The sequence below is a fragment of the Narcine bancroftii genome, chromosome 7, assembly GCF_036971445.1.
Source record: "Narcine bancroftii isolate sNarBan1 chromosome 7, sNarBan1.hap1, whole genome shotgun sequence".
NCBI lineage: Eukaryota > Metazoa > Chordata > Chondrichthyes > Torpediniformes > Narcinidae > Narcine > Narcine bancroftii.
Genome location: NC_091475.1, coordinates 166,068,764 through 166,092,511, shown reverse-complemented (window position 1 = coordinate 166,092,511; position 23,748 = coordinate 166,068,764). Strand labels below are relative to the sequence as shown.

The following is a 23,748-nucleotide window of genomic DNA, read 5'->3' as shown; positions in this document are numbered from 1 at the left end:
GAATTTCTCCAGCACTTCTGTGCATCAAGTCTCAATCACAGTCTCTGCAGACTTTCTTGTTTAAATCCTCATTACTTAAAAGCAGCAGATTTCCATTACAATTAAACAAGAAAGTCTGCAGTTCTTGAGATTGTAGTGCAATTCACAAAAGTGCTGCAGTAACTCAACAGGTGAAGCAGCATCAAAAGGAATCAAACTGGACCGACATTTTGGGCCTAAGGTTTTTGTCAAGCTATGAGTAAAAGGTAGGCAGGTATCTGAATAGAAAGGGGCGGAGAGAGAGGAGAGGAGGGAAAAATGGGCAGGGGGAGGAACACAGGCCAATAGGAAAGAGGTCATAAGGTGGATGTGGGTGGGAGGGTAGAAGCGATGAGGAAGGGTAGCTTTCTGAATGGAGTTTCAAGTGGTGGTGGTCGGATGTGGGGTCAGTAGCTGCGTCAATGAATTACAGTACAATACTGGAACCACATAAATTTTCAACTCAGTCAGAATCAATATTTCTGTCCATGGACTCGTGCACTGCCAGACTGAGACCTCCCACAAACTGGAGGAATAACACCTCATATTCCATCTGGGCACCCTCCAATGGATGTGATTTTATATCAACCTTTCAGGTTTCCGTTAGCCCCCCTTCCTCATCTATTCCTGTTTCTCCTTTCCTCTAGCTCTGTCTCTGTCTTTCATTCCTTTCCCTCAGTCTCCCTAACTCGAGCTCTGCATTCACAGAGCCCTGATCAATTCTCACCTTTCCTCTCCTGTCATCCTCTCCATGTCCAATTGTCACCTTTGGTCTGTGCTCCTCCCCCTGCCCTGTCTTTCCTTCTCCTCAGCTTTTTAACTCAGGCGCATCCCTGCCTTTTATTCATAATGTGAAGAAGGGCTCAGTCCTGAAACATCAATTACACAGTATATCTTTACTTCCTATAGATGCTGCGAGACCTGCTGAGTTCTTCCAGTATTTCTGTGCCTTCATTGCAATCATTGCATCTGGTGACTTTCGTATTTCATTCCAGAGAATCTGTATCTCAACACAGATTCAACTGGACTGTACTTAAAATAATTAAATTGCAAGTGTGCTGTGGGGTCCTCTCATCCTTATTTCTGTGACCCTTCAATAATGAAAATTAATCTCTTTTTATTGTCCCTTTGAAACAATGCCATCTGGACCGTTTTAATTACTGACATGACATTATGGAGAATTGTATTGCAAATTATAGTCCAACAATACTAATACCTACTTCTTTCAATTTTAAACTAACACAACTTTTTGATTAAGTGAAATGCTTGCAATTTTAATGAGCATGAAGATTCAAAGAAAGGATAAAACATTTACACACACACACACAAGAATAGTTCAAGGATTTTCATGCAACTCTCTGTTGGATCTTTTAAGATAACAACTGGACTTCCAAGGATAAAGCACAGAATTTTAAGTGTTCCGATTGTTGATATAGAATTTTAATACTCTATTAGCAGTTTTGCTGAATGTGAGGCAATTTGAGAAATTGAATGCTGGATGCATGTCCTGATTCACAGCACATTGCATCTCACAGTGATATAAAGTGACAGCAATGGGAGGCTGTGCAGCCGGAGCTTGGAAGCCTCGTTGTAACACTACAATGATTTTAATGAGGTCCCATGCCAAATTCACATTCTTCTCATCTGTTTTGTTCCAATGCTTGACTCACCCTCGAAATCTGCATATTTGCCAAATCCCTTGTCAATCCACTTTTAGCTTGATTCTTGAAGATTCTTGATAGGAAAGGTGCTTTATTTCACTTTGGAATTGATTTTTTTTTTAGACACACACCATGGCCACAGTCCATTTTGGCCTATGAGGCCCATGCTGCCAAATTACACCCAATTGACCTATATCCCCCCCCCCCCCCCCCACCCCAGTACATTTCAAATGGTGGGAGGAAACTGGAGCCCCCAGAGGAAACCTACGTGGACATGAGGAGAACATACAAACTCCTTGTAAACAGCATGGGATTCAAACCCCAGTATCGATGGCACTAACCGTGCCATGCTGTGCTTATTTGGTTGGATTTTCACAAACCTGCTGGAGATACTCACAGTGATCTCGAAGTAGCAAAGATGAAGATACATAGCCAACGATTCTGGCCTGAAGCCTTCATCAAGGTTTGAGCAAAATGCACCCTTGCACTTGAATAAAATGGGGCGGAGGGGGAGGAGGACAGGCTCACAGGCAAGAGGTCATAGATTGATACGGGTTGAGGGGCATGGGAAAAAAAGCTGAGAAGTGATAGGAAGAGGGGACAGCTCTCTGTGGAGAGGAAAGGAGTGAAGAGTTGGTGGAAAGGAGAGAGAAGGATGGGAAGAGTGTTGGTTCTATTATTTCTTTTGCTGTGGCAGATACCACATTTATTTTTTTAAAGTTAAAGGTTCCATTATTGGAACCTAATACTACAGTTAGAATGTAAAATACATGAAATTCTTTAACTTTGTCTACCATAAGGAAGACAGAGAGTCACCACTTTGTCAAGTGCCCTTCATGGAAATGAGGCCCCAATGAAGAACAAATTGCAACCCCTGGTTTACAAGACCAGTGCTTTAACCACTGAACTATTGAAGCCTCTTTATCATTGTATTATTTATTTATAAATCACTGTATAATTTATTGACAATGCCACCAATTTTGCAGCAAACCAAGTGCTGAGCTCTTTTTGTAAGATTATGAACTTAGCATTAAACCCCACTGAAGGAGAATGTGCCCTCCTTAATTACTCCAATATCGGCTCATAGATGGAGATATGGTTCAATTTTAAAAAAAAGAATTTAGACATACAACATGGTAACAGGCCCTTCGGGCCCACATGCTGTGACACACAATTACATATAATTAACCTAGAACAACCCCTGGATGTTTGAAGAGTGGGAGGAAACTCCTTACAGCCCTCACTGGATTCGAACTTGGGTTGCTGGCGTTGTAACAGAGTTGTGCCAACTGCTATGTTAACAGTTTCCAGCCCAGTTTGAGCGAAATCGCTGCATTGTCCATGTTGGATCCAAAATCCATTTGGGCCTGTCAGGGTCACCAACATAGGAACTGTGTCACAGTGTGAAATGAAGAATGAGAAAATGATCAGATGTAGTTGAGTCGAAGTTCAGTAAAAGTCGTTATCTCAAACAGTCACGTGCAGCTTTTTAAAACCCCATGCGCTCCAAATGAGGTCATGAGAAGGCAACCCCATTCACAGTATCACCAAATGTAACTCCTGCATTTAAGGCCCACCTTATCAGAGGATTTGTTGCTCATCTAGCCTGTTGAGGGGGAAAACTGTAATTCATATGCAAAGTCACAAGAAAACAGAAGCAGGAGAAAGCCACTGCTGTTCAATTTGATTCTTCTTTGGCTTGGCTTCGCGGACGAAGATTTATGGAGGGGGTAAAAAGTCCACGTCAGCTGCAGACTCGTTTGTGGCTGACAAGTCCGATGCGGGACAGGCAGACACGATTGCAGCGGTTGCAGGGGAAAATTGGTTGGTTGGGGATGGGTGTTGGGTTTTTCCTCCTTTGCCTTTTGTCAGTGAGGTAGGCTCTGCGGTCTTCTTCAAAGGAGGTTGCTGCCCGCCAAACTGTGAGGCGCCAAGATGCACGGTTTGAGGCGATATCAGCCCACTGGCGGTGGTCAATGTGGCAGGCACCAAGAGATTTCTTTAGGCAGTCCTTGTACCTTTTCTTTGGTGCACCTCTGTCACGGTGGCCAGTGGAGAGCTCGCCATATAACACGATCTTGGGAAGGCGATGGTCCTCCATTCTGGAGACGTGACCCATCCAGCGCAGCTGGATCTTCAGCAGCGTGGACTCGATGCTGTCGACCTCTGCCATCTCGAGTACTTCGACGTTAGGGATGTAAGCGCTCCAATGGATGTTGAGGATGGAGCGGAGACAACGCTGGTGGAAGCGTTCTAGGAGCCGTAGGTGGTGCCGGTAGAGGACCCATGATTCGGAGCCGAACAGGAGTGTGGGTATGACAACGGCTCTGTATACGCTTATCTTTGTGAGGTTTTTCAGTTGGTTGTTTTTCCAGACTCTTTTGTGTAGTCTTCCAAAGGCGCTATTTGCCTTGGCGAGTCTGTTGTCTATCTCATTGTCGATCCTTGCATCTGATGAAATGGTGCAGCCGAGATAGGTAAACTGGTTGACCGTTTTGAGTTTTGTGTGCCCGATGGAGATGTGGGGGGGCTGGTAATCATGGTGGGGAGCTGGCTGATGGAGGACCTCAGTTTTCTTCAGGCTGACTTCCAGGCCAAACATTTTGGCAGTTTCCGCAAAGCAGGACGTCAAGCGCTGAAGAGCTGGCTCTGAATGGGCAACTAAAGCGGCATCGTCTGCAAAGAGTAGTTCACGGACAAGTTTCTCTTGTGTCTTGGTGTGAGCTTGCAGGCGCCTCAGATTGAAGAGACTGCCATCCGTGCGGTACCGGATGTAAACAGCGTCTTCATTGTTGGGGTCTTTCATGGCTTGGTTCAGCATCATGCTGAAGAAGAAGGGGGAGACGGTGGCCCCAGTCCGGGCACAGGGAGAGCAGCAGCGGCCCCGGCCCCGGTCCGGGCGAAGGGTAGACGGCGGCGGCCCCGATACGGGCAGGAGCAAGGGGGAGATGGCGGCCCCGGCCTCGGTCGAGTGAGGCAGGCGGAGGCCCCGGTCCGGGCAGGGAGTGGGAGGCGGCGGCCCCAGTCCAGGCACAGGGAGAGCAGCAGCGGCCCCGGCCCCGGTCCGGGCGAAGGGTAGACGGCGGCGGCCCCGATCCGGGCAGGAGCAAGGGGGAGACGGCGGCCCCGGCCTCGGTCGAGTGGGGCAGGGGGAGGCCCCGATCCGGGCAGAGAGTGGGAGGCGGCGGCCCCAGTCCAGGCACAGGGTGAGCTGCGGCGGCCCCGGCCCCGGTCCGGGCGAAGGGTAGACGGCGGCGGCCTCGATCCGGGCAGGAGCAAGAGGGAGACGGCGGCCCCGGCCTCAGTCGAGTGGGGCAGGGGGAGGCCCCGATCCGGGCAGAGAGTGGGAGGCGGCGGCCCCAGTCCAGGCACAGGGTGAGCTGCGGCGGCCTCGGCCCCGGTCCGGGCAGTATGGACCGACCTAGGAGGGGAGGCAGGCCCCTCCAGCCCGGGTAAGAAACCTGCATAGGAGAAGGCCACTCCGATCAATTTGATTAAGACTGATCTATATGTCCCCAATTGAATTGAATTGTTTAAGGTTATGTGTAATGAGATACTGTAGCTAAGAATTCTATACTGAGCTACTATAGACATCAGTGTGGAATCACTGTACATGTTGTCCAATTTATGTATAAGCGAGGAAGTCTATGTACACACTGTGGAGTCTAATGCAAGACTGACACCTCCAGGTGTGCATGCTGGGCTTATGTACAAGAGGTGACATTATCAGTGATGTCATCAGCCCAGATAAAAACCTGTGTTGGATGCAGGTCAATTTCCCATGTTTTTCACAGCACGTCTACCATTTTGGGAGCCAGTTCGGTTGTTGCTAAGTGGGTTGCCACTGAACCATAAAAAGCTTTGATTTTGGTGCTATCTGGCAAGTCAACTCACACAACAGGGAGTGCAACAATGATATATAAACAAATAAATAAACAATAGTGTAGGGAGTAGTGTTAAAATAAGTTAAATAGTGCAGTAATACACAAAGATGCTGGAGAAACTCAGCAGGTCCCGCAGTGTCCATATGAGGCAAAGGTATATAACCAACATTTTGGCCTTGAGCCCACCTTGACAAAGTGTAAGGAAAAAGCAGATAGGCACCTGAATAAGGCAGGGAGAGGAGGGAAGAAAGGGCAGGAGGAGAAGCACAGGCCAACATCCAAGATGCCCTCAGTGGACATAGATAGGAGGGCAGGAATAAATAGCTGAGAACTGATCGGGGAGGAGGTGGCTCTGTGAATGCAGAGCTGGAGGAAAGGAGATAGATCGATAGGGAAAGAAAGAGAGCTGAAGGAAAGGAGACATAGGAATAGTGAAAGGAGAGATGGGGAGGGGGGTTGGGTGCCTAATAGAAACCAGAGAAGTCAATGTCAATGCCATCCGGTTGGAGCTGCCGAGACAGAATATGAGGTGTTGTTCCTCCAATTTGCACATGGTCTCAGTTTGGCAGTGCATAAGACCATGGAACCACAGGAAATGCTACACTTGCTCCTACACCTCCTTCTTCACCACTATTCAGGGCCCCAAACAATCCTTCCAAAACTTCACTTGTGAATCTCCAGTGGTCTTCTACTGCATCCAGAGCTCCAGTTGTGCTCTCCTCCACATCGGAGAGACTGGGCACAGGCTGGGAGACCATTTCGTTGAGAACCTTTGCTCTAATATATAATAATAGGGATTTCCCAGTGGCAACCCCTTCCCCCAATCAGCTTTTCTCTCCTACAGTCCTATCTATGCCCATCTCTGGCCTCCTGGCTGTTGGCCTGTGGTCGTACCCATGCCCCTTCTTCCCTCGACATTTTATTTAGAGGGTTCCTGTCTGTTATTTGCTCATACCTTGATGAAAGGTTCATGTCTGAAATGTTGGTTATCTATCTTTGCCTCCTATGGAAGCCGATGAACCTGTTGAGTTTCTCCAGCTCATTTTCGTATTAACTTCACATCAACTTCAGGCTTCTTGTTTCACTTTAATAGTTCAGAGTTTAGAGAGAAGAACAAAAATATAGTGCAGGGTATGAAGAAAATATGGTTAAAAACAGTGCAAGGGCATCTCTTTATCCAATGAGAGGTCCATTTAAGAGTCTGATGTCAGTTCGAGAGATATTGTCCTTCAGTCTGAAGGTGTGTGTTGTCAATCACATGCATCTTCTGCCTGGCAGAAGGGAGAAAAAAAGGGTATGACCAGGGAAGGGTGCATCCCTTAATATGCTGGTGGCATTCCTGAGACACCTGGACATATAGATTGAGTTGACACCGGTACATGGATGTGGGTGTGGGCTTTTGGGTGTGATGCAGCTCTAATTTCTGTGGGCCTTATACCTTGCTCTTTTGTGTGCTGCAGAATGTCTGCATGGGCGGCCACTGTTCGAGGGTTATCAAAGTCCTCATCAGCCAACATGAAGTGGATGTCTTCTGACGTATGCTCTAAAAACAACTGCTCGAAGAGCAAGCAAGGCCTATGGCTGTCTGCAAGTGCCAATATGTCGTTCATTAACTCCAAAGGGGTGCTTTTCTCCAGGTCATCGATATGGAGGAGGTGTGCAGCTTACGAGAGAGATTGTAAATCCAGGGAAAGAGGGCTTCACACTTGCCAAGAGACTGGTGGGTCCCAAAGGAAATCCGTGACTCAACCGGCCATGTCCTGGTCGTGGGTACTTACCGCATGATAGAATCTTGCAAATGTGGAACGGCGCCTCTGCCTGCCCAAACCAAACTTCAGGTTGAATGTTCAAAAGACAGGCAGTTTGAGCGAAATCGCTGCATTGTCCATGTTGGATCCAAAATCCATTTGGGCCCGTCAGGGTCACCAACATAGGAACTGTGTCACAGTGTGAAATGAAGAATGAGAAAATGATCAGATGTAGTTGAGTCGAAGTTCAAACAGTCACGTGCAGCTTTTTAAAACCCCATGCGCTCCAAATGAGGTCATCACATTGTGTCGTCATGGCGTCACTCAGAACGTTCCGAGCCAGTTCAATTAAGCCTCTGGTGAGCTGCTACAAAGGCATATTTCCACTAATCTCCCTTTTCTTTGAACACATCACTTTGAAGGATTCCTTGCAATGAACACTCTGGTGCCAATGGGAAAAAAAATTAAATTAATAAAATATAGCATAATTTGTCTTTAAATATTATGACTTGGAATATTCTTTTGCTAAAATTAGGTTTAGTCTTTATTAAATTTGCAGAAAAATTGCTTCATAAACCTTTATCCTTTTACAAATCCACACACTAATGGACATGACATAATTTATTTGCATTGTGCACATAAAATGCTAATGGAATTTTTCCTAATTACCTCAGTCTGTTCCTTTGTCAAACTTCTGCAGTCGTATTTTCATGCAAGATACGGCCTGCATTTGTATTGTATTGAGTTCAATATTACCGGTATTTTTTATTAATGAATTCTAATAAGCTTTCTAAGAATTGATGTTACAAACACTTCATTAAGATTTGAATCAAGGTGATATATTTGTTTTTATATTAGTGATAAAATTCCCGTTGAATTAACTGCAATCAAAAATTGTTATTTACAGCGATAAAGCTCATTTTGCTGCTATGGTTGTGGGTTTAATAAAGCAGTAAATGCTAATGGTAAATTGAAATTATTAATTTTAATAATTACTAGTTGATAAATTAAGCAATTCAGTGATTGTTCATTATTTCACCTTTTAACGTGGTTCCTAAGCTATTGTTGAATGTAACTGGACCACAACTTAAGCAATTATTTCACTGTTTACAGGAAAACAAATTTAATTTTAAATCAACTGAAAATAACTGAATTCAGAAATTCACTTTACACTTTACAACAAAGCAGTGAGTCCAATATGTACAACCAACATAATGCATGACGCTGCACTAATTGGCATAAGTAATTAATTTATTTAAATTCTGTTAAGGACCATTAGTAGTTCCTTAAATGAAAGATCAATATTCCTCTGTTTTAAAAATTGGCATTGTATTCTATTTTTATTTGTCTTTTAACTATTGCAAAAAGCAATAATTTGAGCGCCTCTTGACTTTCTTTTCCTTTATTGTTAGAAACACTGAGGCAGATCTTGCTGGACCCAGGCAGCAGCCCTGAATCAGAGTCGGTACTGCACCCAGCGGGCTGAATGATCTGGCCCACTGTAACTAAGAGGCAGAGCAGACTGAGAAGTGAGTAAACCTCAGACACAAAGGCGCCAGAATATCCTGATGCTCTAGATGTTTAAAGAATATTCAATCAATTAGAAAATATTTAGAAATGAAAACACTGTAAAATATCAACAAATACTTTGTACCTCACCTCTTCCTAGCATAAAGTGGAGGGGCTGAATGCAAAGAATATCTGACCCCTCTTTCCAGCACATCAACACACATTTGTTATGCTGTGAGTCCAAAGGTGGAGTGCGAGCTGAGATATCCTGGAGAACCACTTGTTGTCGGCCAGCTCGATTTGACCCAATCATAAGGATTGTAAATTGATACCAATTCATGTTTGTGTTCAAGTTTCATTGATTCAGATGTTCCAATGAGCTCAGTTTTTAAAATTCTTGAGAAAGAATAATATTAATTAAAAAAATAATTTAGAGACACATCAGGCCCTTCTTGACGAGGATCCCGTGCTGCCAAATACACCCATGTGACAATTAACCTACTAATTCTATCTTCTATGGAACATGGGAGGAAATGAACATCCAGAAGAAATCCATATGGACACAGCCAGAGGGTATAAACTCCTTAAAGACAGTGACAGGAGCGAATGCAGGGTCGTCGGTGCTGTAATAGTGTTGTGCTAACTGGAAGTGTGTAGAATTTCATGGTTCTCATGCATGGTTGTTTGTATGTCATTTGTGGTTTAAGAAAAGTGATTCTCCTAATATTTGTCCTTACCTTCTCTCCCATTCTATCTCTCATTCTTTAGCAATGTTCTTAATCTCCTGATTACTGACTAATGGAGATTATAATTTGTTAGGGGTTACTGCACACAATGTTAATTGTGTGAACCAGTAAATGGAAGGGAAGGGTATGGAGAAGCCATAAGTGAACATAAGAAATAATGGACATTGAAGATAGGGTCAGAACTAGAATTGAGGAGAATTCCAACATGAACTGATGAAGAAGCAACAGTGCTGAATGTGTGTAAAAGAAAATGCCAGGTCAACTGTGTATGAATGAGCAAATTTATCTGGCAATCTTCTGTCCTCCAGATGTTCTTAATCTTATCAAAGACAACGTTAAGGTGTTATGAGTCATTTTGCAACAAAGAGGAAACAAACAGCTCACTTGAACATAGCCAAATCTAAATCTCAGTAATCAAACAAAAGGTTATAGAGAAACAGCAGTTAATTCAAAGTAGAGGTTGTTTAAATTGTTTGTGGAGAAGATCCTGGATGAGAGGAGAGCATCAGCCTCAACAATGAGGAAAATGGCTTAATGAATCGTGCAGACTGTTTATTTGCGTGATCCATCCACAGTGAAATATTAAAATATTTAAAGTCAGTAGGAATATCCTGTCCTTGTGTTCTTGGCATAATTTCTGCAGAATTATGTAACTAAAATCCCCATTAAGATAAATGCTGCGGATTAATTGCATTTCCAGTACATTTCCATCAGGCTATTAAGGCTATGTACAAATAAACCTAGACCAATACACTTCTATGTTCATAACTTTTCAGAAGTTGTCAGATACCAGATACATGGATATCCCTACAAAAAGCATTTGTGGTTAGTGAAATTACCTCCATAAATATTTATGTAAAAGGTTGACATTTTAGTACTGTAGCATTTTAAAAAATTTTTTTATTAGAACATTACAGCATTACAGAATAGGGTCTTCGTTCCTTTTACTCTGTGCTGAAGTATTATTCTGCCTAGTCCCACTAACCTGTACCCATTGCATATCCCTCCATACCCCTATCCATGTACCTGTCCAAATATTTATCAAATGATAAAATTGAGCGTACATTCAACACTTCAGCTGGTCACTTGTTCCACACTCCCACCACTTACTGTGTGAAGAAATTCCCCCAAATGTTCTCCCTACATGTTCCCCTTTTGCAATTAACCCATGTTCTCTGGTTTGTATCTCACCTAACCTTAGTGGGGAAAAAAACTTCTTGGATTTAATCAATCCATACCCATCATAATTTTTTATACCTTTATCAAATCTCCCCTCTACAATCCAGGAAATGAAAGTCCTAACCTATGTAACCTTTCCCTGTGACTCAGTTCCTGAAGTTACAGCAACATCCTAATAAATCTTCTCTCCACTCTTACAATTTTATTGATATCTTTCCTTTAGTGAGACCAAAACTTCACACAATACTCCAAATTTGGCCTCACCATGTATTGTACAACTTTACCACAACATCCCAACTCCTATACTCAATACTTTGATTTATGAAGGCCAATATGCCAAAAGCTCTCTTTATGACCATATCTACCTGTGATGCCACTTCCAGGGAATTATGTATCTGTATTTCCAGATCCTTCTGTTCTATTGCATTTCTCAGTGCTCTACTATTTACCATGTATGTCTTACTTTGGTTTGTCCTTCCAAAATGCAACACGTCATACTTGACTGCATTAAATTGTATCTGTTGTTTTGCAGCCCAATTGTCCAGCTTGTCTTGATCCCTCTGCAGGCCTTCAAAGCTTTCTTCACTGTCCACTTCATCTCCAATCTTTGTGTCATCTGCAAACTTGCTGATCTAATTTACCACATTATCATACATACATTAATATAGATATTAAACATCAATGGACCCAGCCTGATACTTGAGACACATCACTAGCCACAGACCTCCAGTCAGAGAGGCAATTATCTACTACCACTCTCTGGATTCTACCATATAGCCAATTTGAATCCAGTTTACTAACTCACCATGAATACCAAGCGACTGAAGCTTCCTGACTAACCACCCATGTGGGACCTTGTAAAGGCCTTACTGAAGTCTATATAGAAAACTTTCCTGGCCTTTCCTTCATCAACTTCCTGGTAAATGGAGACTTGAAAGGGAAATACAAAGAAATTTATTTCAGCAATGTATCTCTTACTTCAAATGGGAACCGCAAACTAAGGTTTCATAAGTCTAGGCAGAGATGGGAATTAGACTTAAATGTAAGAATAGATGAGGAAACCTGGTCTATGTCGGGATAGTATGACTAATACAATAAATGTAAATTATCGATAAGTACAATATAATTTTTTGCATCAATTATATCTCACACCACAGAAATTAAATAAATTTAGACTTATCAGACCAATGTTTTAGACATGGCGAAGAGGTAGGAACTTTTTTACATTCACCTGGTTACATTCTAAAATGAGACCTTTCGGGTTGATCTAGGAAATTTCTTAGAGCAGATTACAGGAATTAAAATTCCGCAAAACCCAGAATTATTATTATTGGGTAATATTACAGGGATAAATTTGAAACTATCTAAATATCAAATTGAATTTGTTAAAATTGTGTTAGCAGTGGTTAAAAAATGTATAGCAGTTGCATGGAAGTCTGATTCACATCTAGGTACAGCACGTTGGAACGCAGAGATACATAGTTATATTCCCCTTTAGAAAATTACCTATAACTTAAGAAATAAATATGACATATTTTTACAAGTTTGGCATTCATATTTACAATTTTCAGATGCAAATCTTTATTGTGTTCTGCCTAACCCTTGAGACCTGCCTTGATCTTCTCCAAAGAAAATTAAATAGAACATCAATTTATGATCCGTGGAATGAGCGGCTCTTTTCAGCGATCCATTCTGCTTTCTTTTCTTTTTCTTTATCTTTTTTTTCTTTTCTTGCTTTTCCTTTATAGCCACTCTTTTCTTTGAGCTTTTTTTTCCTTGGGCGGGTTGGGGTTGGGCATAACCATCAATGGAATAAACACTGGATTTACATTTGTACTTGTAATTTTTAATTTTGTAATTGACTGCATGCATGGACAAAATTTTTTAATTAATTATTAAAAAAACTTTCCTGGTAAACTCCTCAAAAAATTCTATAAGATTTGTTAAACATGACCTACCATGTATAAAGTCATGTTGACTAACCCTAATCAGTCCCTGACTATCCAAACATTTGTATAATCAATTTCTTAGAACACCTTCCAATAACTTATCTACTACTGATGTCAGGCTCACTTATAATTTCTTCTAATATAAACCTGTAATTTTCTGGGATTTTTAAAGCCCCTTTAAAAACAACAGAACTATATGAGCTACCCTCTAGTCCTCTGGCACCTCACTTGTGGATAAGGACATTTTAAATATATCTGCCAGGGCCCCTGGAATTCCTGCACTAGCCTCCCTTAAGTTCCAAGGGAATATCTTGTCAGGCCCTGGGGATTTATCCAGCTTTATTCACTTTAAAACTGTAAGTTCCTCCTCCTCTTTCATCAAGGTAGGTTCCATGATCACACTGTTTGTCTAGACTCTGTGCCAGTTTCCTGAGTAAATACAAATTAAAAAAAACATTTAAGATCTCCCCCATTTCTACTGGCTCCATACATAGCCAACCACTCTGATCTTCAAGGGACCGATTTTATCCCTTACTATCCTTTTTCTCTTAATATACCTGTATTAAATGTTTGTTGAATATAATGGCTTTGATTTCATATTTGTGCTGATCCAGGTTACATGGGATTGGCATCAGATCACTCAATTTTGTTACACATTAACAATTACTTTAAACAAATCAAACCAGAGAAGGGTTAATAGACAGAACTTGCTGATTAATATTGATCTCTGTGCAGATCTTATTTAGTAGACTGTTGCTTAGTTTCCTCATGTAACCTATTACTAATTTTATATTTGGCCTCAAATTTACATACAGACTTCACGTAGGAGAATGGGTCAAAAGCTACTGAAATGGATGTGGAGTCCATGTGGAATCTAGTTTGTTAACTTGACTTCCTGCATTGAAACAAATGGGGTAAACAATGAATAATACCAAAACTAGCAAGCATGGACGGTTGCTTTTCTTAGTCTTCTTCAATTAGATAGAATCACATTACTGACGATACTGCTTTAGGAGTTAATAAATTTCCTTGCAGATGGTGTTAAATTTTATCGGGATCCATATGCCTTTTAACCTTTCAGTTTACTCTTTGATGGTCATAATATCTATAAACTGATGGCCTGACATACATCACTGCTGATCAGATGGAATGAATGGTCCCATGTGAAACCCTATTTTTCTCGTCTCAGCAATGATTGTCATCTTTTTCATTAACCTTCAAGAACTAGCAGCTGACAGCATATTTAAAGAGGTGGTGGCTTAGAAAGGCTTTTTATAAAACAGACAAGAGGTAAGGCAAGGTTGACTTAAAAGCTATTCACTGAGGTGTTTTTGTATTGTCTTGAGGGGATGTGCAAAAGAAAACAGATGAAGGCATTTTGCTTTACTCTCAGAGTACGATGTAATATTTCTTCTGATGAACATAGTATATACCAATTGTTATATAGTCAGGATGATGTGAACTATTTTGTAACCATGTAAGAATACACCCTTCTCACTGTAGTAACTGTAGTAACTGTATGTGTGAGCAGTTTCCTGAGATGGTGGAAGGCATCAGTAAGTAGTCTCTTTTGTTATTTGAATCTTGTATCTCTAAGTTATTTAAGAAGCCTTCCAAGTAACACAGAGACACAACATAGTACCAGTGGTATAAGAGAACAACAATAAAGCCATACATTTGATTGTAAGTCACTGAAATATGAAGGGGAAGAAGAGAAAAAACATTACTGGAAAAAAATGGCTGGAGCAACAGCAGTTCATCCAGTGATGGACGGGGAGGCTGAAGACATTGTTGAATCGTTTTAGCAGAAGTGCAATTTAGCTCTCAAAAGCTATTTTAAAAATGCAACAGCAGAGGAGAAGGTCAGTTATATATTTCACTGGACAGGGGAGCGAGGCCTTGATTTATTTAAAGGCTGGGAGCTTACAGAGGTGGAGAAAAATGACCCAGAGCAGATATTTGCAAAGTTTGGTTCTCACCTTGAACCCAGGTCTAATCATAGAATTAAACGCTATGAATTTCAAGGGTTAATGCAAGAGACTGATGAAACTGTTGATAACTTCTTCACTAGACTAAAAATTGTTGCTACAAAATGTAGATTTAAGGATATAGAAAAAAGATTAGTTGATCAATTAATATGGAGGAGTGCCCACCCCGAAGTGCAAAAGTCTCTTATAGGGAAGGATAGCTTGAAGCTGGCTGAAGCTGTAGACACAGCCAGAGCCTTTGAAGCCACAAAGACGCAAATGAAATCCCTATCTATGCAGACCCACCCACAGCAAAGAGAAGGAAGGGTTGATGCTATAAAGAACATAATCAGAAAAATGCAAACCTCCAAGACCTGCAGCAGACAACACCCCTTCAATGACCAAAACAAATGCGCCGCATATGGTTCTGAATGTAGAACCTGTAGTAAAACAAACCACTGGGCGAAGATGTGTAAGTCTAGTATGAAGAAAACAGTGATACCAGTGAAGAAAGAAGACAAGAAGAAGATCCACCACATAAAAGGAAACAATGAGGACCATGACACCCAGATACTGGACACAGAATCCATACACCTTCACAAGATGTCGGGTGAGACGAAAGAAGGAAGTGAGTTGCACACAAGCATCCAAAAACAGAGGACAATCCAGAACAAGCCTATGATATTTAACCTAAAGGTGAAGCTGGATAATGGATCACAAAGCAACATCCTTCCACTTAGAATCTACCGCCAGATGTTCCCAGAGAACATAATAAAAGGGTATTCAAAAGACGGTGCATTGGAAACAGAAAATGTCATATTAACGGCCTATGGTGGACCCATGATAAAGTAGCTAGGGAGAGCTGAGATCAATGGCTGCCATAAGGGAAAGAACATCCTCCTTATGTTCAAAGTAGTAGACGCAGATGGACCAGCAATTCTAGGTTTGGATAGCTGCTGGGAGTTGCAATTGATCTCTGTCAATTATGAGATCAAGATGAAGAAGATATCCAAAAGGATCAATAGAAACACACAACAATAAGAGGAAATGATTTCCACAGAAGTATCTGCCAGGCCACGGCACACAGTGGGAGCAGACTTGTTCACCGAGAATCAAGAATGGTATTTAATAGTAGGCTGTTACTACTCTAAGTTTCCATTTGTCAAAAGAGTGAAAGACCTGGGAGCATCAACTATCACCTCAGAAATGAGAGTGATCCTTGCTGAGCAAGTAATATGTGACAATGGAACACAATTCACATCCCAAGAATTCAGTAAGCTGGCTGCAGAGTATGGGTTTGTTAATCACTACATCATCCCCATACTCCCCAAAGGCCATGGGTTCATTGAAAGACAGGTGCAAACTGTGAAGCACACACTAATTAAGTGTCGCGAAACAAAAGAAGACCCATATCATTATGAGCAACACCTTTAGGGGTCCTGGAAAAATTTCTAAATGGCAGGAGATATAAAACAATTCTGCCAGAAGACCAGGAGGAAACCAGAAGACTGGCTGACCTGCAAGAAGAGGGATGCCAGCATTATAACAAATATGCACAAACATTGCCAGAACTTGTCAGAGGGCAGCATGTGCATGTTCAAGAGCCAATGTTGCAAAGGTCACTAGAGAATCTGAGACACTAAGATCATATGTTGTCAAGACAGACTCTGGCAATCAGCTGAGGAGGAACAGAATTCACATCCGGCTGACAAGATGTGATGAAGCAGAAAGCTTTAATACCTTCAAAGTCTGCAACCCCAATATTAAGTGAGGTATCAAGTGAAGAGACCACAACCACTAATACTGAAACATCAACACAGCAGTTGTCAGGTGAAGCACAACAAGCTAATCACCTTCACGTGGACCAGCAACACAGCCCAACGGTCGCAGCCAGATCTACAAGATGGCAAAGTAACATACTGCCACTAGTGCAATATCGATAAAAACTATTTAAAAATAGTTGTGCAAATAAATTAGTGAACAAGTTCAGTTACTTAAGTTAACTGGGAAGAAAGTGATAAAGTACAATAATTCTTTTTATCTTGAGAAGACATTATATAGTCAGGATAATAGATAATGTGAATTATTTTGTAACTGCGTAAGAATACACCTATCTCACTGTAGTAACTGTAGTGCACCACTGTGGATGTATGTATATGTGTGAGCAATTTCCTGAGATGGTGGAAGACACTAGTAAGTAAACTCTCTTTTGTTATTTGAATCTTGCATCTTTAAGTTATTTAAGAAGGTTCCTAAGTAACACAGAGACATAACACCAATGAATGGAAATATTATAAAAATTACTTCCAAGCAAATTTTCTCTATTGATAAAGAACTTTAATGAGTACGTCCAGTGTTGAAGACATCTTTTAGGTATCTGAAAGAATGGACTCTGAATTGTGTTAGAACTGTGGTGGAACACTGTATTTCAGTCATTGTACTGGTAGATACTATAACTCCTCCCCCTCCTGGATCCCTAATAAAGGCAGTATTGCCCAATCCCCTCCCTCAGTGCTGCCTTGGAATAGAGCCAACAGCATGTAAGATATGACTGTAAGTTTATAGTAATTAAAGCCTATTAATTTTGACTTCTGGTCTTTTGGGTCTAATTGATAGTGCCACTGTTTAATTGGTCTACCCACGTGCCTTGGACAAGGCTATTTGAGTGGAGAAGCTGGACACTGATCTCAAGGTTCCAGAGGCCTCACTGCTGCACTCTCTGAACACCTTTATGAGGCAACATGACATTTTGGAAGAGGTCGATAAGAGAGACCTGCTGTTTGCACAGGTCGACCACCATGTTTTCCAGATGATTAGAGACTGTGAGACTTACTCAGCTGCTATGGGGTTCCTGCAAAAGCAGTATCTGGCCCCGAAGAATGTGATTTATGCCAGATACCTCCTGGGCAGCCATCAACAGGCACCTGATGAGAATATATTCGAGCCTTGCAGGAGCTGGGGAGAGCTTGTGGTTGCATCCACCAGGAGGAACTGATCAGGGAAGCTTGTGTGGCCTGTCTCAGGACTGATCATATCAGACAAAGGCTCCTGGAGAAGGCCGATTGGACAAGGCACCAAACTCCACAAGCAGTGTGGCCGCCACGTGGGGAGTTCGGGTGCTGCCATCTTGGAATGCGGGGTCCAAAACTGCAGCTGCTATCGTCAAGCACCTAAAGTGTTATTTCTGCAGCCAGGCAAAGCACTTGTGAAAGAACTGCCTTGCTAGAAGTGCAATCTGCTCCAGCTATGGAAGAAAAGGACACTATGCAAGGGTATATAGGTCCAGACCTTCCCCTTGCAGCACTGCATGCGAACAGCAATCATTGCCATTTTGGACCGCGTTACGTCTGGCTGCACTTCCATTGGTGGAGAAAAGCACAGTGGGGGCCCAAGCATGACGGCCAGAATCGATGTCACTTCTGGCTGTGATTGCGTGCAAACCATGGAGGCAGCCATTTTCAGGGAAGTAACCTTGGTAGTAGCAGCAAGTCAGACAATGTACTGACACTGGCATGTATTGTTCTACAACAGAGCAGCCGACATCAATTAGCAAGAACCACGATGTACAGTACCCAGTTGCATTATGAACTGTTTGTTCGACACTAGAAGCAGTGAAAGCTTCATACACCTGGGTACTGTTCCCTCACAATGACCCCAGTCCAGTGTAAAATCTTGTTGGGCTATAAGTCCCATTTGACATTGCCCACTGCTCATGACTTGCGGTCTGTCCACCCTCCAGGTTGCACCACTCCCCTGTTTGAAAACCTCACCTCCTTCTGTAAGCCTGTGGCAACTATGATCAGGTGATACAGTCCCAGGGATAGAGCCTTTATCAGGGCTAAGTTAGGCGTCTCCTGGCAGGGGGCATCATAAAGCCCAGCACCATTTCTTGGAGAGCGCAGGTTGTGGTGGTAAAGAGCAGAGAGAAGCACAAGATGGGAATTGACTACAGCCAGACCATCAATCAGTTCAATCTTTTGTACATACCCACTTCCCCGCATAGCTGACATGGTGAATGAGATTGCCCAATACTGGGTCTTCTCCACCATTGACTTCAAATTGACCTATCACCAGATCCTGATCCACCTGGAGGACAACCCATACATAGCATTTGAGATGGATAGCTGCCTCTACCATTTCCTCAGGGTCTCCTTTGGAGTCACAAATGGAGTTTTAGTCTTCCAGAGGGAGATGACCGAATAGTGGATGACCATCAACTGAAAGCCACGATTCCCAATCTAGACAACATGAACATCCGTGGCCATGACCTGTAGATTCACGACGCTAACCTGTAAAATTTCCTCCAGACAGCAAAAGCCCTAAATCTCACATATAACCAGAAGAAATGCGTGTTCCACACTTCAATTCTCACTATACTAGGGTGCTTAGTGGAAAATGGAGTCATTGGACCTGACCCTGACTGTATGAGTCCCCTGCTGGAGCTCCCAATCCCCCATAACCTCAAGGCCCTGAAAAGGTGCCTGGGATTCTTTTCATACTATGCACAATGGGTCCCAAATTATGCAGACAAAGCCCCCCCCGCCCCCGGTATAAACTACTACTTTTCCTCTGTTGGCAGAAGCACAAGTGGCCTTCACTCCCATCAAAGGCAACATTGCCAAGACAGTGAGGCATGCCATAGACTTCACCCCGGCTACCACGCTGAACAGGCCAGTGGCATTTTTCTCCTGTACCCTCCAGGGCCCAGAACTCCACCAGTCAGCCTTTGAGAAAGAGGCCCAGGCTATAGTGGAGGCTGTGCACCCCTGGAGGCATTATCTAACCAGCAAACCGTTCATCCTGCTGATTGACCAATGTGCAGTTGCATTTATGTTTATCAACAAACAGTGGGGATAAATTAAGAATGACAAGATCCTGAAGTGGAGAATTGAACTGTCCACCTACAACTACAAGATCTTGTACCTGCCCGGGAAGCTCAACGAACCTCCTGATACCCTGTTCCAGGGTACCTGCACCAATGTGCAAACAGATAATCTCCAAGCCCTACGTAACAGCCTCTGCTACCACGTGGTCACTTTTTGAGAGCTTGCAACCTCCCATACTTGGTTGAGGGCATCAGGGAGCTGACCCGCAGAGTGTAAGCCAGACTTCTACTGGCCAGAGAAAGTTCACCTTAGCAAGGCCACCACCCTCCCCCTTTGAACGTCTAAGTATGGACTTCAAAGGGCCCCCCTTCCCTCCATGAACCACACTTTGTATTTTCTCAAAATTGTTGATGAATACTCACGATTCCCGTTCGCCATCCCCTGCCCAGATTTGACTATGGCCATTGTTGCTAAGTCACTGCATAACTTCTTCACGCTCTTCAGATACCCAAGTTACATCCACAGTGACTGAAGATCCTAATTTATGAGCGAGGAGTTGCACCAATACCTGCTGGCCGAAGTTAGGCAGTGACTTAGCAACAATGGCCATAGTCATATCTGGGCAGGGGATGGCGAACGGGTAACCAACGTTTTGGACCTGAACTCTTTGTCAAGGTATGAGCAAAAAAACAAGGGCCCAAATAAAAAGGTGGGGAGAGGGGAGAGGGAGAGGAGAGGAATGAGGAAGGGAAGGAAGAGGAGCATATGTGTATAGATGTATATATCTGCTATATGGGCTGGCCTGTCCCCTGAACCTGTGGCTCCTCCCTCCCAGATATCCCCATCAAGGCTATTACACCCAAACCCTGCCCTCAGTACCTGCCTTGGAACTGGGTCAGCAACATGCAAGCTGTGCTGACACTTTAAGGTGATTAAAGCCTATTAATCAGGACTCTCTGTCTGATTGTGGTTGATTGACAGTACAATTTAATCACCTTAATTTTAGACCATGGACAAGGTAATATGGGCCAATAGATTAAATACTGACCCAAGGACCCAGAGGCCTCGACTAAATACGACCAATGGGTGCCTGCCTCGATGCTTTCATGAGGTGCAATGACATGGGGAGCGAGGAAGACAAGAAAGAAGTGCTCTTGCTCAGGTCAGCCACTGGATTTCCCAAATGATAAGAGACTTTGTTACATATTCTGAAGTGATGGAGTTCCTGCAGAAACAGTACTGGGCCCCGACGAACGTCATATACACATGATTCCTCCTGGGCAGCTGAAAACAAGCGCCAGGTGAGTCAATCGATGAATACATGTGGGCACTGTGACAACTGGAGCGAGCCTTCGACTGTCGAGAATCTCTGCAGCTGCCCACCTTGAAGGTCTAATACGGATGTGTGTGTGGCCGGGTTCAGCTCTCGTTACATCAGATAGAGGCTACTAGAAAAGGGTGATCAGAGCCTGCAGGAGGTAGTGGACCTGGCTAAATTGCTGGAGACAGCTCAGTGAAGCACCGAAGCATTCTCCTCAGGTAATGCAGCCACAACTTGGGGGACACAGGTGCTGCCATCTTGGAACACGGGGTCCCATGTCACTATCACCGTTATCGAGCGCCGGAAGTGCTATTTCTGCGTGTAAGGTAAGCACCCCCAGAAGAGATGCCCAGTCTGCAGTGCTGCATGCTCTGCTTGTGGGAAGAAAGGGCACTATGTGAAAATGTGTAGGTCCCAACAGTGCTGTGTGCAGCCAACAGCTGTTGCCATCTTGGATGGCCCCATTTCTGGCTCTACCACAGATGTCACTTCAGGTGGCCAGGGATGGATCGATGAGGTCCTGAAGATGTTAAGCTGGGGTGGCACCACTTCTGGCAAGTCGGGACAGCACCCTGTGCATGACATGGGGGTGGCCATCTTGGCAAGCGCCCCCAAGCAAAAACAGCAGTGATTCAGACACTGATCACCCATTCACCTTCATCATCCTCGATTAAGACAGCCTCGTACTGGCCAAAGCCATGATGAAGGTCGAGGTAAACCTACGAACTGTTGATTTGACACAGGTAACTATCCACCAATATTCTCTCGTAGTGACCCCGACACAATGTAAAGTCTCCCTGGCCTCCCAATCCCAATCGGTCGAGATCAGTGGCTGCTGTACCATGATGCTGATGGTGCAGGTCACCGAGTACAGGAATTTTAAACTCCTGATCATGCCACACCTCTGCTTACTGCTCATACTGGGACTGGATTTCCAGTGCCAGGTACAGAATGTCTGGATGCAGTTCAAAGATCCCCACCTGCCTTCACAGTCTACAACACTAACCAGTCGACCCCCCCCTAAACACATCCTGCGGCCTCTCTACTTTCCAGGTCCCACCACCGCCCCTGTTCGAGAACCTCACCTCCAATTGCAAGCCGGTAGTCACTAGGAGCAGACGGTACAGCCCTGGGGACAGAGCCTTCATTAAAGCAGAGGTCAAACGACTCTTAGTGGAAGGAGTCATGGAATCCAGCACCAGCCCATGGAGAGCCCAAGTAGTGTGGTAAAGAGTGGAGAGAAACAACACTTGGTCATTAACTACAGTCGAACTATAAACCGCTTCACCGTACTAGATGCCTACTCACTCCCTGCATCACCGACATGGTCAAAGAGTTCGCCCAGTTCCAGGTTTTCTTGACCATCAACCTCAAGTCGGCTTACCATCAGCTACCAATCCGGCCAGAGGACGTCCCTTACACTGCCTTCGAGGCAGATGTCTGCCCCTACTACTTCATCCAAGTCCCTTTCAGAGTCACCAGAGCGAGATGGACCACATAGTCAATGACTATGGACTTAAGGCCACATTCCCCTATCTGGACAATGTGACTATCTGCGGCCACGACCAGCAGGACTGTGACGCCAACCTCCACAAATTTCTCTAGGTAGCCAGAAGCTTCAATCTGAGCCAATAACCAAAAGAAGTGCATCTTTAGCATTGGGCCAGACCCAGATCATATACAACCCCTATTGGAACTCCCATTACCTCAGACCTTCAAGGCCCTGAAGAGGTGGTTGGGCCTCTTCTCTTAGTATGCCCAGTGGGTCCCCAATTATGTGGACACAACCCGCCCCCTGATAAAATTGGCCACTTTCCCCCATTGGCAGAAGCCCAAATGGTGTTCAAACACATCAAGGACAGCTGGATCACCTCCATGTCCTCCACAACAATCTCTGCCACCCTGGAGTCACCAGGCTCTACCACTTTGTTAGAGCCTGAAACCTCCCTACTTGGTCAAAGTCAATAGGGAGTTGACACGCAACTGCCCGGTCTGCGCCGTGCAAACACTAGTTCTATCGGCCAGACAAAACCCACGCCTTTGAGCGGTTGAGCATAGACTTTAAGGGACCTCTCCTGACCACCAACAGGAATGTATATTTCCTGAAGATCATGGGCAAATACTTCCACTTCCCCTTTGCCATCCCCTGCCCGGATATGACCACGGCCACAGTCATAAAGGTGCTGTGCAGCATCTTCACTCTGTTCGGATACCCCCCTCTATATCCATAGGGTTCTCCTTTATGAATGAGGAGCTACATCAGTACCTGTTGGCCAAGGGTACAGCCACAAGTCGGACCATGGGCTACAACCCCCAGGGGAACAGACAGGTAGAGAGGGAAAACACCATAGTTTCAAGGACAGTTCTCTTAGCAGTTAAATCAAAAGGACTACCCACTTCCCGGAGGCAGGATGCCCTCCCAAACATGCTCCATCACACCAGGTCTATTCTCTGTACAGCCATGAACGCAATACTGCATGAAAGGCTCTTTTCCTTCCCCAGGAAGTTGGCATCCGGAACTACACTACCATCCTGGCTGACAAACTCTGGGCTGGTGCTGCTCCGAAGGCACATCAGACACCACAAAACTGACCCTGTGGTCGAGAAAGTCAACTTCCTCCACGCCAACCCCCAATATGCCCTCATGGAGTATCAGGATGGTCAACAGGACAACATTTCCATCCGGATCCTGGCACATGCAGGAGGCCCCTTAAACAACTGGCAAATCCCCTCTCTTGGTAACCCTGACCAACCAGCCCCACCTGATTTAGCTCCCCAAACTCCAACTGACCTGGACAGCACCACTGTACCAACACCCCCTCAGCCACCAGAGGCACCACCTGTTGTGCAAGACACTGTCCGAGAACCGACAGGTGTGCCACAGCAGACCCTGCGATGGTCCCAGTGACAGACAAGACCATGGGACAGGCTGAACCTGTA

The 23,748-nt window shown here is 44.0% G+C and overlaps 1 long non-coding RNA gene across 6 annotated transcripts in view; it reads left to right on the top strand.

The window, feature by feature from the left end:
* The window catches only part of LOC138739331 (uncharacterized), a 334,221-nt gene that overhangs the window by 57,957 nt on the left and 252,516 nt on the right, over positions 1-23,748 (top strand). For all 6 annotated transcript variants that reach the window (XR_011342172.1, XR_011342173.1, XR_011342174.1 and 3 more), the window contains exon 4: positions 8,724-8,840. This is a non-coding gene — a long non-coding RNA (uncharacterized lncRNA). The remainder of the gene's footprint in view (positions 1-8,723; positions 8,841-23,748) is intronic.